Consider the following 11,035-nt stretch of genomic DNA (forward strand, 5'->3'; position numbering starts at 1 on the left):
TTAAAATAACATTAAAAGTAACACAAAAATTAAAATAAAATGCTAATAAAAAATAACAATTCTTTATGTGTAAGAGAAGAATAAATCTGGAAAGGGAATAATCCTATCATTTGGCAAAGAGTAATCCCCTGAACCTAACAGCCGATGAGAGCCCATCTCTTCATCATGGTTTCTGTCACAACATCTAAGACTCCATGCCATACACATTTAATATTCAGAAAGCATTCCAATGGTTGCTTACTAGTTGCTCCTGAGTGTATTGTGCTGGCATCTTATGCTTTGCTTTCTTTTTTATGTAGGCCACTGCAGCCCAGGCTGGCCTCAAACTCACTAGTTGGCCAAGAATGACCTTGAACTTCTGCTCCTCCTGCCTTCACTTCCCCCTGGCTTATGTGATGCCGATAATCAAACCCAGGGTTTCATGCATGCTAGGAAAACATTCTACCAACTAACTATACTCTAGCCTCTCCTTCTTGCTTTTCAAATGATAAATGCACACCAGGACACTATGGATGGAGCCATTAGAAATATCAGATTGACTTTCACAGAGGTAGTAAGCAGAATTACTAGCCAGAGGCTCCTTAGATAGGAGACATCAGGGATGAGCAGAGGAGGCATGAATGACTCCAGTAACCAATGACTGCAAGCCCCACTAATCATAGAATACTCAAAGGAGTAGCTGAATCAACAAAGAATGGCTAAATGGGGGACAGGGGTTGATTCTGAACAGATGGGATATCTGAAGACAATTTGAAGTTTCAAAAGTGACTCCAGATCTTTCTCATTGCCACAGACTGACTGGTTGGCTCAGTTGAATATGGGCCACCTACCTAGCTACATAGCTGAGACCTCCAGAGCCAGATAGAACAAGAAAAGGGCTTTCTGTGTGATAGTGATGGTTTGAATAAAAATGGCCCCCAGAGGCCCATACAGAGTGGCACTATTAGGAGGTGTGGCTTTGTTGGAGTGGGTGTGGCCTTGTTGGAGTAGATGTGGCTTTGTTGGAGGAAGTATGCCACTGGGAGTGAACTTTGAGGTCTCAGATGCTAAAGCCAGGCCCAGTGTGACAGTCTCTTCCTGTTGCCTGCTAATCTAGATATAGAACTCTCAGCTACCTCTCCAGCACTATGTCTGCCTGTGTCCCACCATGCTTCCAGCCATGATGACAATGGACCAAACCTCTGAATTGTAAGTCAGTCCCAATTAAATGCTTTCCTTTATAAGAATTAGCATAGTCAGGGTGTCTCTTAACAGCAATAGAAGCCCTAACTAAGACTGGGGACTGGGGTATTGCTATGATAGGCTGGACCATGTTTCTGTGTGAAGGAATGTGGACTTTGGGACTTTGGTTAGGAAAGCAGTAGAATGCTTTAAGTGTGGCTTAATGAGCAATACTAGTAGAAGCATGGAAGACAGTGGTCCTGAGGGTGATTTGAACTGTGGGGGCCTGGCTCAAGAGGTTTTAGAAGGGAAGAATTTTAGTATGTGGCTTAGAGACTGTTCTTGTGATATTTTATTGAAGAATATGGCTACTTTCTGCTCTTGTCCAGAAATCCTGCCCAAGGCTAAATTAAAGAGTTTTTGATTAATTGCATTTACAAAGGAGAATTCAAAACAGCCTAGTATGGACTGTGTTATATGGTTATTAATGCCCATGCTTACACAGATCTATAATGAAAATGGAGCAAGCTAGATAAGGAAAAATACAAAATATACAATTTGAAAAGAGGCATCAAGAAATGAAATGAAGCTAAGCCCTGTGTTCAAGGAGATGAACAGATTAAACAAAAGTCTGATGTTAAATGGAATAAAGGGAGTGGTGACCTCAGGGCAAGACCCCACCCAGCTAAGCTTCCAACTCATAAAAAGGAAATAAAGAAAAGCTTAGAGATGTATGTGACGGTTTGTGCCTTTAATATCAGCACTCTGGAGGCAGAGGCAGGCAGATCTCTGAGTTTGAGGCCAGCCTGGTCTACAGAGCAAGTTTCAAGACAGCCAAGCTTAGGCATTGAAGGAAACCATCAAAAACAGAAAGCTGGTGAAAATGTATTTGAATGAGGGGACCATGTTCTAGCACCAGCAAGAAGCAGAACTTGGCAGTTTCGACCATGTGGTTCTGGCTTTAGAGTCAAGGATACAAGAACTGGGTTATGGAATCTCCCTCCAAGACTAAGGAAAGCCACTGAGGCCAGGTATGTGGCAGGGGTGTCCCTGCATGGAGGCCTACAGAGGCCATTGTGTGAAGCTGTGAAGTTGAAGCCTAGATTGCCTTAGAGACCCCAAGATGTTAGAGATGCCAGAGCCATAGGATACTTGCCAAGGAGAGCTGCTAACAAGGAGTGGAACCAGCCCAAAAGAGAGAGAAGTCTGTTGCAGTCAAAAAAGCTGAAAGGAGTTGGAGAGCTGAAGATCACTTTGACATCAGGCATGAAGATGCAGAGTTTGGAGTTTGCCCAGTTGGTTTTCGGTCTTGCTTTGGTTCAGTATTTCCTCATATGCTCCCTTTCCTCCCTTTTGGAATAGTATAATGTATATCTTGTGCTATTATATGTTGAAAGTATATGATCTTCTTTTTTATTTTGATTTTTACAGGTGATTACAATTAAGAGATTGCTTTAGTCTCAGAAAAGATTTTGAACTTTGGACTTTTAAACAGTGCTGATACTGTAATAAACTATGGGGACTTTTGAAGTTGGACTAAATGCATTTTGAATTATGATATAGCTACAAGCCTATGGAGGTCAGGGAGTGGAATGCAGTGGTTTGAATAAAAATGGCCCCCATATGCCCATACGGAGTGGCACTATTAGGAGGTGTGGCCTTGTTGGAGTAGGTGTGGCCTTGTTGGAGTAGGTGTGGCCTTATTGGAGGTAGTAGTATGTCACTGGGAGTGAACTTTGAGGTCTCAGATGCTCAAACCAGGCCCAATGTGGCCGTCTCTTCCTGCTGTCTGCCAATCCAGATATAGAACTCTCAGCTACCTCTCCAGCACCATGTCTGCCTGTGTCCCACCACGCTTCTCACCATGATGACAATGGACTAAACCTCTGAATTGTAAGCCAGCCCCAATTAAATGCTTTCCTTTATAGGAGTTGCTGTGGTCATGTGTCTCTTTATAGCAACAGAAACCTTAACTAAGACACTGTTTGCATAATGAATGACGTCCTCTGGGAAGAAGGGTTCCTCAAGGTTTTCTATTTGCACCAGATGAACTCAGTGTTAAATACAAAGGACAGCTTTCCAGGTCCATTAATACTGCCTCATTTGCTATGTAAACAAGAACAAAAGGCCTCACAGCCGGAATGCCATCAACCCTTGGATTCCAAATGCTCCAGAAGAACTACTTACTCAGCTTTTATTATTACCATATATTACTAAAATAGCAATTGGCTTTTATATGATCATGAAAATAGATAGCAAAGAGGGATTTTTCCAAATAGGACCCAGAACTATATTTACCTTAGTTGTAATTATAGTTACCTTCCACTTCCTTCAGTTCTTGGAGTCCCCTTAGGAAAAAAACAGTGATCTGAGAGTGGACTTTTCCAATGCTCTTATTACTCTGAAATCGAAAATAAAAAAGTAAAAAAAAAATTAAAACACTCTTGTAGACATTTATTTTGAAGTGCCAGAGCTTGGCTTTTCTGACTAGGTATTTGGGTGTTATTAAAAAGAAATCTGGTAAATGGAGAATGGTAACAGACCTTAGAGCAATTAACAAAGTAATTCAGCCAGTGCGCTCTCTATAATCTGGAATTCCTTTGCCTACTCTGTTACCAAAAGGATGGCCTCTCATAGTTATTGATTTAAAAGACTGTTTCTTTTCAATACCCTTACAAGAAAAAGACAGAGAAAGATTTGCTTTCACAGTGCCTACTTATAATAATTCTCAACCGGTTAAAAGATTTCAATGGAGGGTTCTCCCACAGGGAATGTTGAATAGCCCAACTCTGTGCCAGTATTTTGTACAACAGCCATTAGAAGTGGTATGTAAAAAATTTCCTAAATCTATAATTTATCATTATATGGATGATATTTTACTAGCTGACTCAAATGCAGATACTTTAGAAAGAATGTTTGAAGAAGTAAAGAAAATTTTGCCTTGCTGGGGATTACAAATTGCTCCTGAAAAGATACAAAAAGGAGATTCTATTAATTATTTAGGATATAAAATAGAACTTCAAAAAATTAGACCTCAAAAGGTGCAAATTAGGAGAGATAGACTACAGACTCTTAATGACTTTCAAAGATTATTTGGAGACATTTCTCATCTAAGAACTATTGTTGGGGTAAAAAAATGATGAACTGCATAATTTGTTTAAAACCTTAGAAGGTGACAAGGACTTAAATAGTCCAAGAGAATTATCACCTGAAGCTGAGAAAGAATTGGCCTTGGTAGAAAAGAAAGTACATGAAGGGCACGTGGATCGTATTGATCCAAAGCTGGATTGCATTTTGGTTATTTTACCTTCTAGGCATTCCCCAACAGGAATATTAATGCAAAGGGAAGATATTATATTGGAATGGATATTTTTACCAAATAAACCAAATAAAAAATTAAAAACTTATGTGGAAAAAATCTCTGACTTGATTTGGAAAGGAAAATTGAGACTTCGTCAATTAGCAGGAATACACCCAGCAGAAATTGTTGTACCTTTAACTAAGGAGGATATTGAAAAATTATGGATAGAAAATGAAGCTTGGCAAAAAGCTTGTAGTAATTTTTTGGGAGAAATTAACAGCAAATATCCCAAAAGCAATAGAATTGATTTTATAAAGAGAGCTAATTGGATCTTGCCTCGAATTGTGAGGAAAAAACCCATATCTGGAGTTCGTACATTTTATACAGATGTCAACAAACAAGGAAAGGCAAGTTACAAATCAGAAAATTTAAGTAAAGTGGTTCAAAGTCCTTATAATTCAGTTCAAAAATCAGAACTGTATGCTATTCTGTTGGTATTAATGGATTTTTCAGAACCTCTCAATGTAGTAACTGACTCTCAGTATGCTGAAAGAGTAGTATTACATATTGAGACTGCAGAATTTATCCACGATGCTTCAGAATTAACTTCACTATTTATTCAATTACAAGATACAATCAGAAAAAGGAGTCATCCTTTATATATAACTCACATCCAATCCCATACTGATCTGCTAGGCCCTCTAGCACAAGGCAATGATGAGATTGATAAATTATTGATAGGAAATGTGCTGGAGGCCTCAGAATTTCATAAAAAACATCATGTCAATAGTAAAGGTTTAAAAAAGGATTTTTCCATAACCTGGCAACAAGCCAAAGAAATAGTAAAGAAATGTCCTACTTGTTCCTTCTACAATCAAACACCATTACCAGCAGGATGTAACCCAAAGGGTACTCAGAGGAATGAAATCTGGCAGATGGACGTGTTTCACTTTGCAGAATTTGGAAAATTGAAATATGTGCACCACACTATCGATACTTATTCAGGATTTCAATGGGCAACTAACTGCTTTGAGTTCTGAAAAAGCTGATTCTGTAATCACTCATTTGCTAGAAGTTATGGCCATTATGGGTATACCCGCACAAATCAAAACTGATAATGCTCCATCATATGTCTCTGTTAAAATGAAACAGTTTTTTGCTTATTATAATATAAACCATATTACAGGTATACCACATAATCCTACAGGTCAAGCAGTTATAGAAAGATCAAACAGAACTCTAAAGGATATGCTAAATAAACAAAAAGGAGTAACAAAAAAAACCCAGAAATAGACTGCATAATGCTCTATTAACTTTGAATTTTCTCAATGCCAATGAGAAAGGAACAACAGCTGCAGAGAGACATTGGATAATAGAAAAAACTACAGAATTAAATCAACCTATATACTTTAAGGATGTGCTGACCTCAGAATGGAAACCAGGATATGTGTTACATTGGGGACAAGGTTTTGCTTTTATTTCTACAGAAGAAGATAAGCTGTGGGTACCATCAAAATTGATAAAGGTTTGATTTGAACAAGAGAGACCTCTTAATTAGAGGAGGTGATAGTTCATCAACTATCATGAACATCCAATTTAAACTAACTTACACCAGTAACACATGCCTTTTCATTTAATCAGATAATAACTTGCCAAAAAGGAACATCCCCAAAAAACCTTGGGGAAAGGTTTTTGTTTTTGTCTTTTAGGAGAATGAAGGTTAAGGAATCTGAAGAACACTGGAAAAATGAGACAACTGAAGAAAAGGGACAAATCATCTATCCTAAGGAACAGAGTGAAATGACGTATGGGTATGTTATCTAAAAAATTTTATGTCTTCCTAAATGTTTGTTTCTGCTTTTCTTTAAAGATTTAACACTATTTAACTTCTAATAGTCCCAGTTCAATTAAAATTTAAAGCTGACTTTGGAGTTGGAGAATGGCTCTCTCCTTCTTTAAACTCAAGCATGTTGTTAAAAGGAAAATGCAAAGTCCCTGTATCATGCCAGAATAAAAGAGCCATCTTCTGCTTTGGGACAGGAGAAAAGCCAAATTAATTAAGGGACTATTGTATTACTAATCTCAACTCTTTGATTCTATTCTGATTCTTTAAACTTTTCTTAAAGTATGAATTTTATATCAAAATTTACAAGATTAATATATATATATATATATACATTTTAAACTTTGTTAAGATATAAATGGTCATATAGAGTACTAGCTAATTCTAAAAAGCCGCATATATAGTCTTTGTGTTCGAGTCTCTTATCAGTTTTTTGCAGGAAATCACGGTCAGGCCTAACATCAACTGAAGTCTCCAGGAAGAAGATGGGGCCCCACAACAACAACAATTCCATGTGGACAATGATAACATCACTAAGCTGACAAACATCATCTATAGAACAGCTTTGAACTACAAAGTGCTCAGAGCAATTTTGAGAGAGCTAGCTGAGATGATCCAGTCTCAAAGACTACTTGAATAAGGATTTGAGATAAACCCTGAACTTTGGCATTATACACAGACTGGATAATGAAGGATATATTTACCTTTCCTAGAATTTGACAATTAACCTAAAATTTTTCTTTCAGGATAAAGATACCTTCGCCCATACCCAGCAGGAAGCAATTTCAAGAATACGACGCCCACATTCCCAAAGAGGTGGTGTGGGACGGATGGTTTTTTTGGTCTTTTAATGGGTTTTGGGTCTGGGATAATTTTCATTGATTAGGGGGGTTGGTTACAAGTTGTTGTCAAGGGTGAGGAAAAGGGCTAAGCAAAGGAGATTAGATTTAAGGTTCTTATTAAAAAAAATAAAGAAAGATAGAAAAAAAGAAAGAAAGAAAGAAAGAAAGAAAGAAAGAAAGAAAGAAAGAAAGAAAGAAAGAAAGAAAAGAAAAGAAAAGAAAAGAAAAATGTAAATACTTTACATTGGATTGGATTGTTTTATATTGTATACAAATTATATATATTGAAATTGATATTGTTAGAAAGTGTTATATGTATATTTCTAATTGTACCATTCATCTAACAATGTAATGCAATTTTCTGACCAACTATTAGGATATAAAGAAATGAAAGTTCGTAGTTAGACATTATAATAGAACTTGTAGTTATATTAGGTATGTTTTCAAGATTGAGTAGATATATTTTAGAAAGACAGGTTATCTTCAAACCCTTCAGAGATCTACAGAATATGGCATTTAAAATGTTTTAATAACTTAGAAAATTTTTCTTTTTTGTTATGACTATGAGACATGTCGGCTCCTGGCAGTACCAATCTACTTCAGAGAATATATGGGCATTGAAAAAACTGTGTATGGAGTTAACTTTCATTGTGGCAAAAGTTAGCCACTGGACAACAAAGTATCCTCAAATCAACTGCTGACAAACAGGACAGACAGGACACGAAACAAAGGACTACTGATTCTTGTAAAAACAAGTGTGATTATGGCTTTATCAAAAAGCATCTTCTGAGGCCAGGACAATATGGCACCATCCCTGAAGTGGCCTTCGCAATCTGGGAAAGGTACAGTGCCCTTTTCTTCGAAGGCAGCTTAACAGGCAGTGGGCCGATGGCTTCTGATGTGCAATGGGAAGGTAGTTGAAACAGTTATTCTTGAAGAGTAATTAAGCTCACACCTCTCAACAGTAGAATGGCATTTAATAGAGGGATGTGGAGAAGAACAGGATGCTGAAATGAAGCCACATACACACATAGCCAAGAAGAATGGACAGCTGAATTAAAAAAAACATCAACAATTTCCAGAATTTAAAATCCTGAATCATGACATGACACTAGTAGAATTCAGGTGTTTCTGGTATATAGACTGCTCTCACCCAATGTGAGGTTGAACTGTTGACCTTGTGTACATCCTACTTCACAAATGAGTCTGTCAGATACGCTAAGTCTTTAGGCTGAAGATGATGCCCCAACACTGCGGAGAAACCTCAGATGATTGTCCAGGCAGCTGGCTGTTTCTGTCAACTCACAATTTTTTGGAAGTTGCTTGCATATACTTCCTGTTTTTATTTTTTTGTTAGCTAATATTATTTCCTTCTTGGGTCTCTGAGGGAGTTGAAGATTAGTTAGTTATAGTTGAAGATTAATTAGGATAGAAAGTGAATTAGATACAATAGGATAGATAATGGAATTATTTTCTCTGAATTTGTCAAATACAAATGAACTAGACATTGTTTAGGTATTTATTACTTGTATATATTGTATATAGTTATTGTACTTTTGTATATAGTTTTTCTTATATTAGCTATAAGCTTTTTCTTTTTTTTCCTTTTTATTAAAATAGAAAAGGGAAAATATGGTGATATTTTATTTGTATTAAAATGTTATTTGTATGTTAATAAATAAAGTTGCCCAGGGGTCAGAGCTATTAGCAAGCCATAGGAAAGCAGGGCAGTGGGGGGCGTACGCTTGTAATCCCAGCACTCGGTAGGCAGAGCTGGGTAAGTCTCTGTGTGTTCAGGGATACAGCCATTATTGGATACACATGCCTTTAATCTCAATACCAATCATGGAAAACCTGGAGGCCTATACAAACAGGACCTGAGGAGGCAGTCATGTGGTTGGGTTTACAACCAATGAGAAGGCAGGATAGGAGCTCTATATAAAGACTTTAACACAGGGGTAGCTCTGGTTCGGAGAGGTAGGACCACCGCAGGAGGAAGGGTAAGGTTTTAGCTCTTAGCTCTGACCTCTTGGCTTTCTTCTTTGCATTGGTTCTGTGTTTCTTATTTAATAAGAAGGTTGTTTACATCTACATTTGGATTTCAAAGCAGCTTAACCTGTGAGTGAAAATAAATCACTTCCTTACCACCAAGAAGGTTCCAGGAATGCCTAGCCTTGCAAGATGATCAAGGGAACAAGCTGGAAAAGGACAGGTCCCTACCAGAGGTGACCCCAAAATGGTGAACAGGGGTGTTGCTCAGCTGGGAATGCTTGCCAGGATACATAAAGTCCTGGGGTCTGTCCCCAGCAGAAATCCATCTTGGTGGTCAATGCTATAATCCCAGCACTCAGGAGACAGAGATAAGGAGAAGGATCAGGGTTACAAGGCCAACCTTGGACACATAGTGAGTTCAAGGCCAGCCTGTACTATATGAGACCCTGACTCCAAACAAATAATAAAGTAAAATAAGTTCTAGTGGCCATTTTCTGTCAGGCTATTTCCTGAACTACTTAATTTCTCCAATAGACACAGTCTGTATGGGAATCAGAAGACTAGCACTTTTCCACTGATTGGCAGTGAGGCCACATTTTTGTATCCAACTTTCATTTACACACTATTCATGACATTTTTCCAAGCCCTGATTCACATTTTTTTCTTATATTCCCTCCTAGTCTTTTGGAATAACATTGTCAGAATCTTGCCCTTTTGCTGTTTGTGAGGTCTATGTATATCAGAGTTGAGTGATGAAGACATGGGAGTTGAGACAGGAGGATTTCTTCTAGCTTGAAGCCAGCCTAGGCTCCATAGTGAGTTCCAGGCCAGCTTGAACTGTAGAATGAGACCCCATCCTCAAAAAATAAATAAATAAGAATATAGAAAGAAAGTAAATATAGAAAGAAAGAAAGAAGAAAAACTGAAAACAATAAAGAAAAACAGAACAGAATTGGCTACTTGAGAGCTCAGATCCACTTGCTGAATTTAGAGGGCTTTGGCGTACTTCTGAGATCCAACCTCAGACAGATAACATATACCAGATACCTTTACCAGACACAGACACAGCAATATCCTACCAAAGGGAAAAAAAGAAGTAACAATAATTATAAATGCTATAATCCCAGCACTCAGGAGACAGAGATAAGTCTTTAACACAGGGGTAGCTCTGGTTCGGAGAGGTAGGACCACCGCAGGAGGAAGGGTAAGGTTTTAGCTCTTAGCTCTGACCTCTTGGCTTTCTTCTTTGCATTGGTTCTGTGTTTCTTATTTAATAAGAAGGTTGTTTACATCTACATTTGGATGTAGTCAAACTTTTATAAAACTTTTATAAAAATCGATACAAAGATGTTCAAAGCTGAAAAAATCTTATTTATTAGATGATAAAACTTTGTATACATAGTTAAGGAACTGGGTTGGGTTGGATAATAAAATGGTTAAATGGGGCTGGAGAAATGACTCAGTGGTTAAGAGAACTGACTATTCTTCCAGAGGACTTGGACTTGGTTCCCAGCACCCACATGGTGGCTTACAACCATCTGTAACACCAGTTCCAGGGGATGCAACACCTTTATTGGGACGGCATGGATGTGTGGTACAAAAACACACATACAGGCAAAACATCCATACACATGAAATAAAAATACATAAATCTCAAAAAATAGCAAATAATTAAAGTGGTTAGACTAGCACGGGAAAATGTCCCAGTAACATTTTAATAGCTGTGGGTAAAAAATTAGGCAGAGAAACCATCTTGTTTTTGAAACTTTGATTACTGTTATGACATTTCTCTTTCCCTTTAATTACTGTTTGGGGCTCCTGAGTAAATGGGGTTTGGTGCTGTTCATCTCCAACTCTTGCTCATCCATAATTTAGTAACAGTTAAGTCAAAAATAT

The 11,035-nt window shown here is 37.7% G+C and overlaps 1 long non-coding RNA gene across 1 annotated transcript in view; it reads right to left on the reverse strand.

Moving 5' to 3' along the window:
• Window positions 1-3,563, reverse strand: part of LOC128104223 (uncharacterized) — a 38,716-nt gene extending 35,153 nt beyond the window's left edge. Inside the window, exon 1 of the long non-coding RNA XR_008215919.1 lies at window positions 3,481-3,563. This is a non-coding gene — a long non-coding RNA (uncharacterized LOC128104223). The remainder of the gene's footprint in view (window positions 1-3,480) is intronic.
• Window positions 3,564-11,035: the final 7,472 nt, after the last annotated feature.

This window comes from Peromyscus californicus, unplaced genomic scaffold (genome assembly GCF_007827085.1).
Source record: "Peromyscus californicus insignis strain IS unplaced genomic scaffold, ASM782708v3 Scaffold_8__1_contigs__length_139910024, whole genome shotgun sequence".
Lineage (NCBI taxonomy): Eukaryota > Metazoa > Chordata > Mammalia > Rodentia > Cricetidae > Peromyscus > Peromyscus californicus.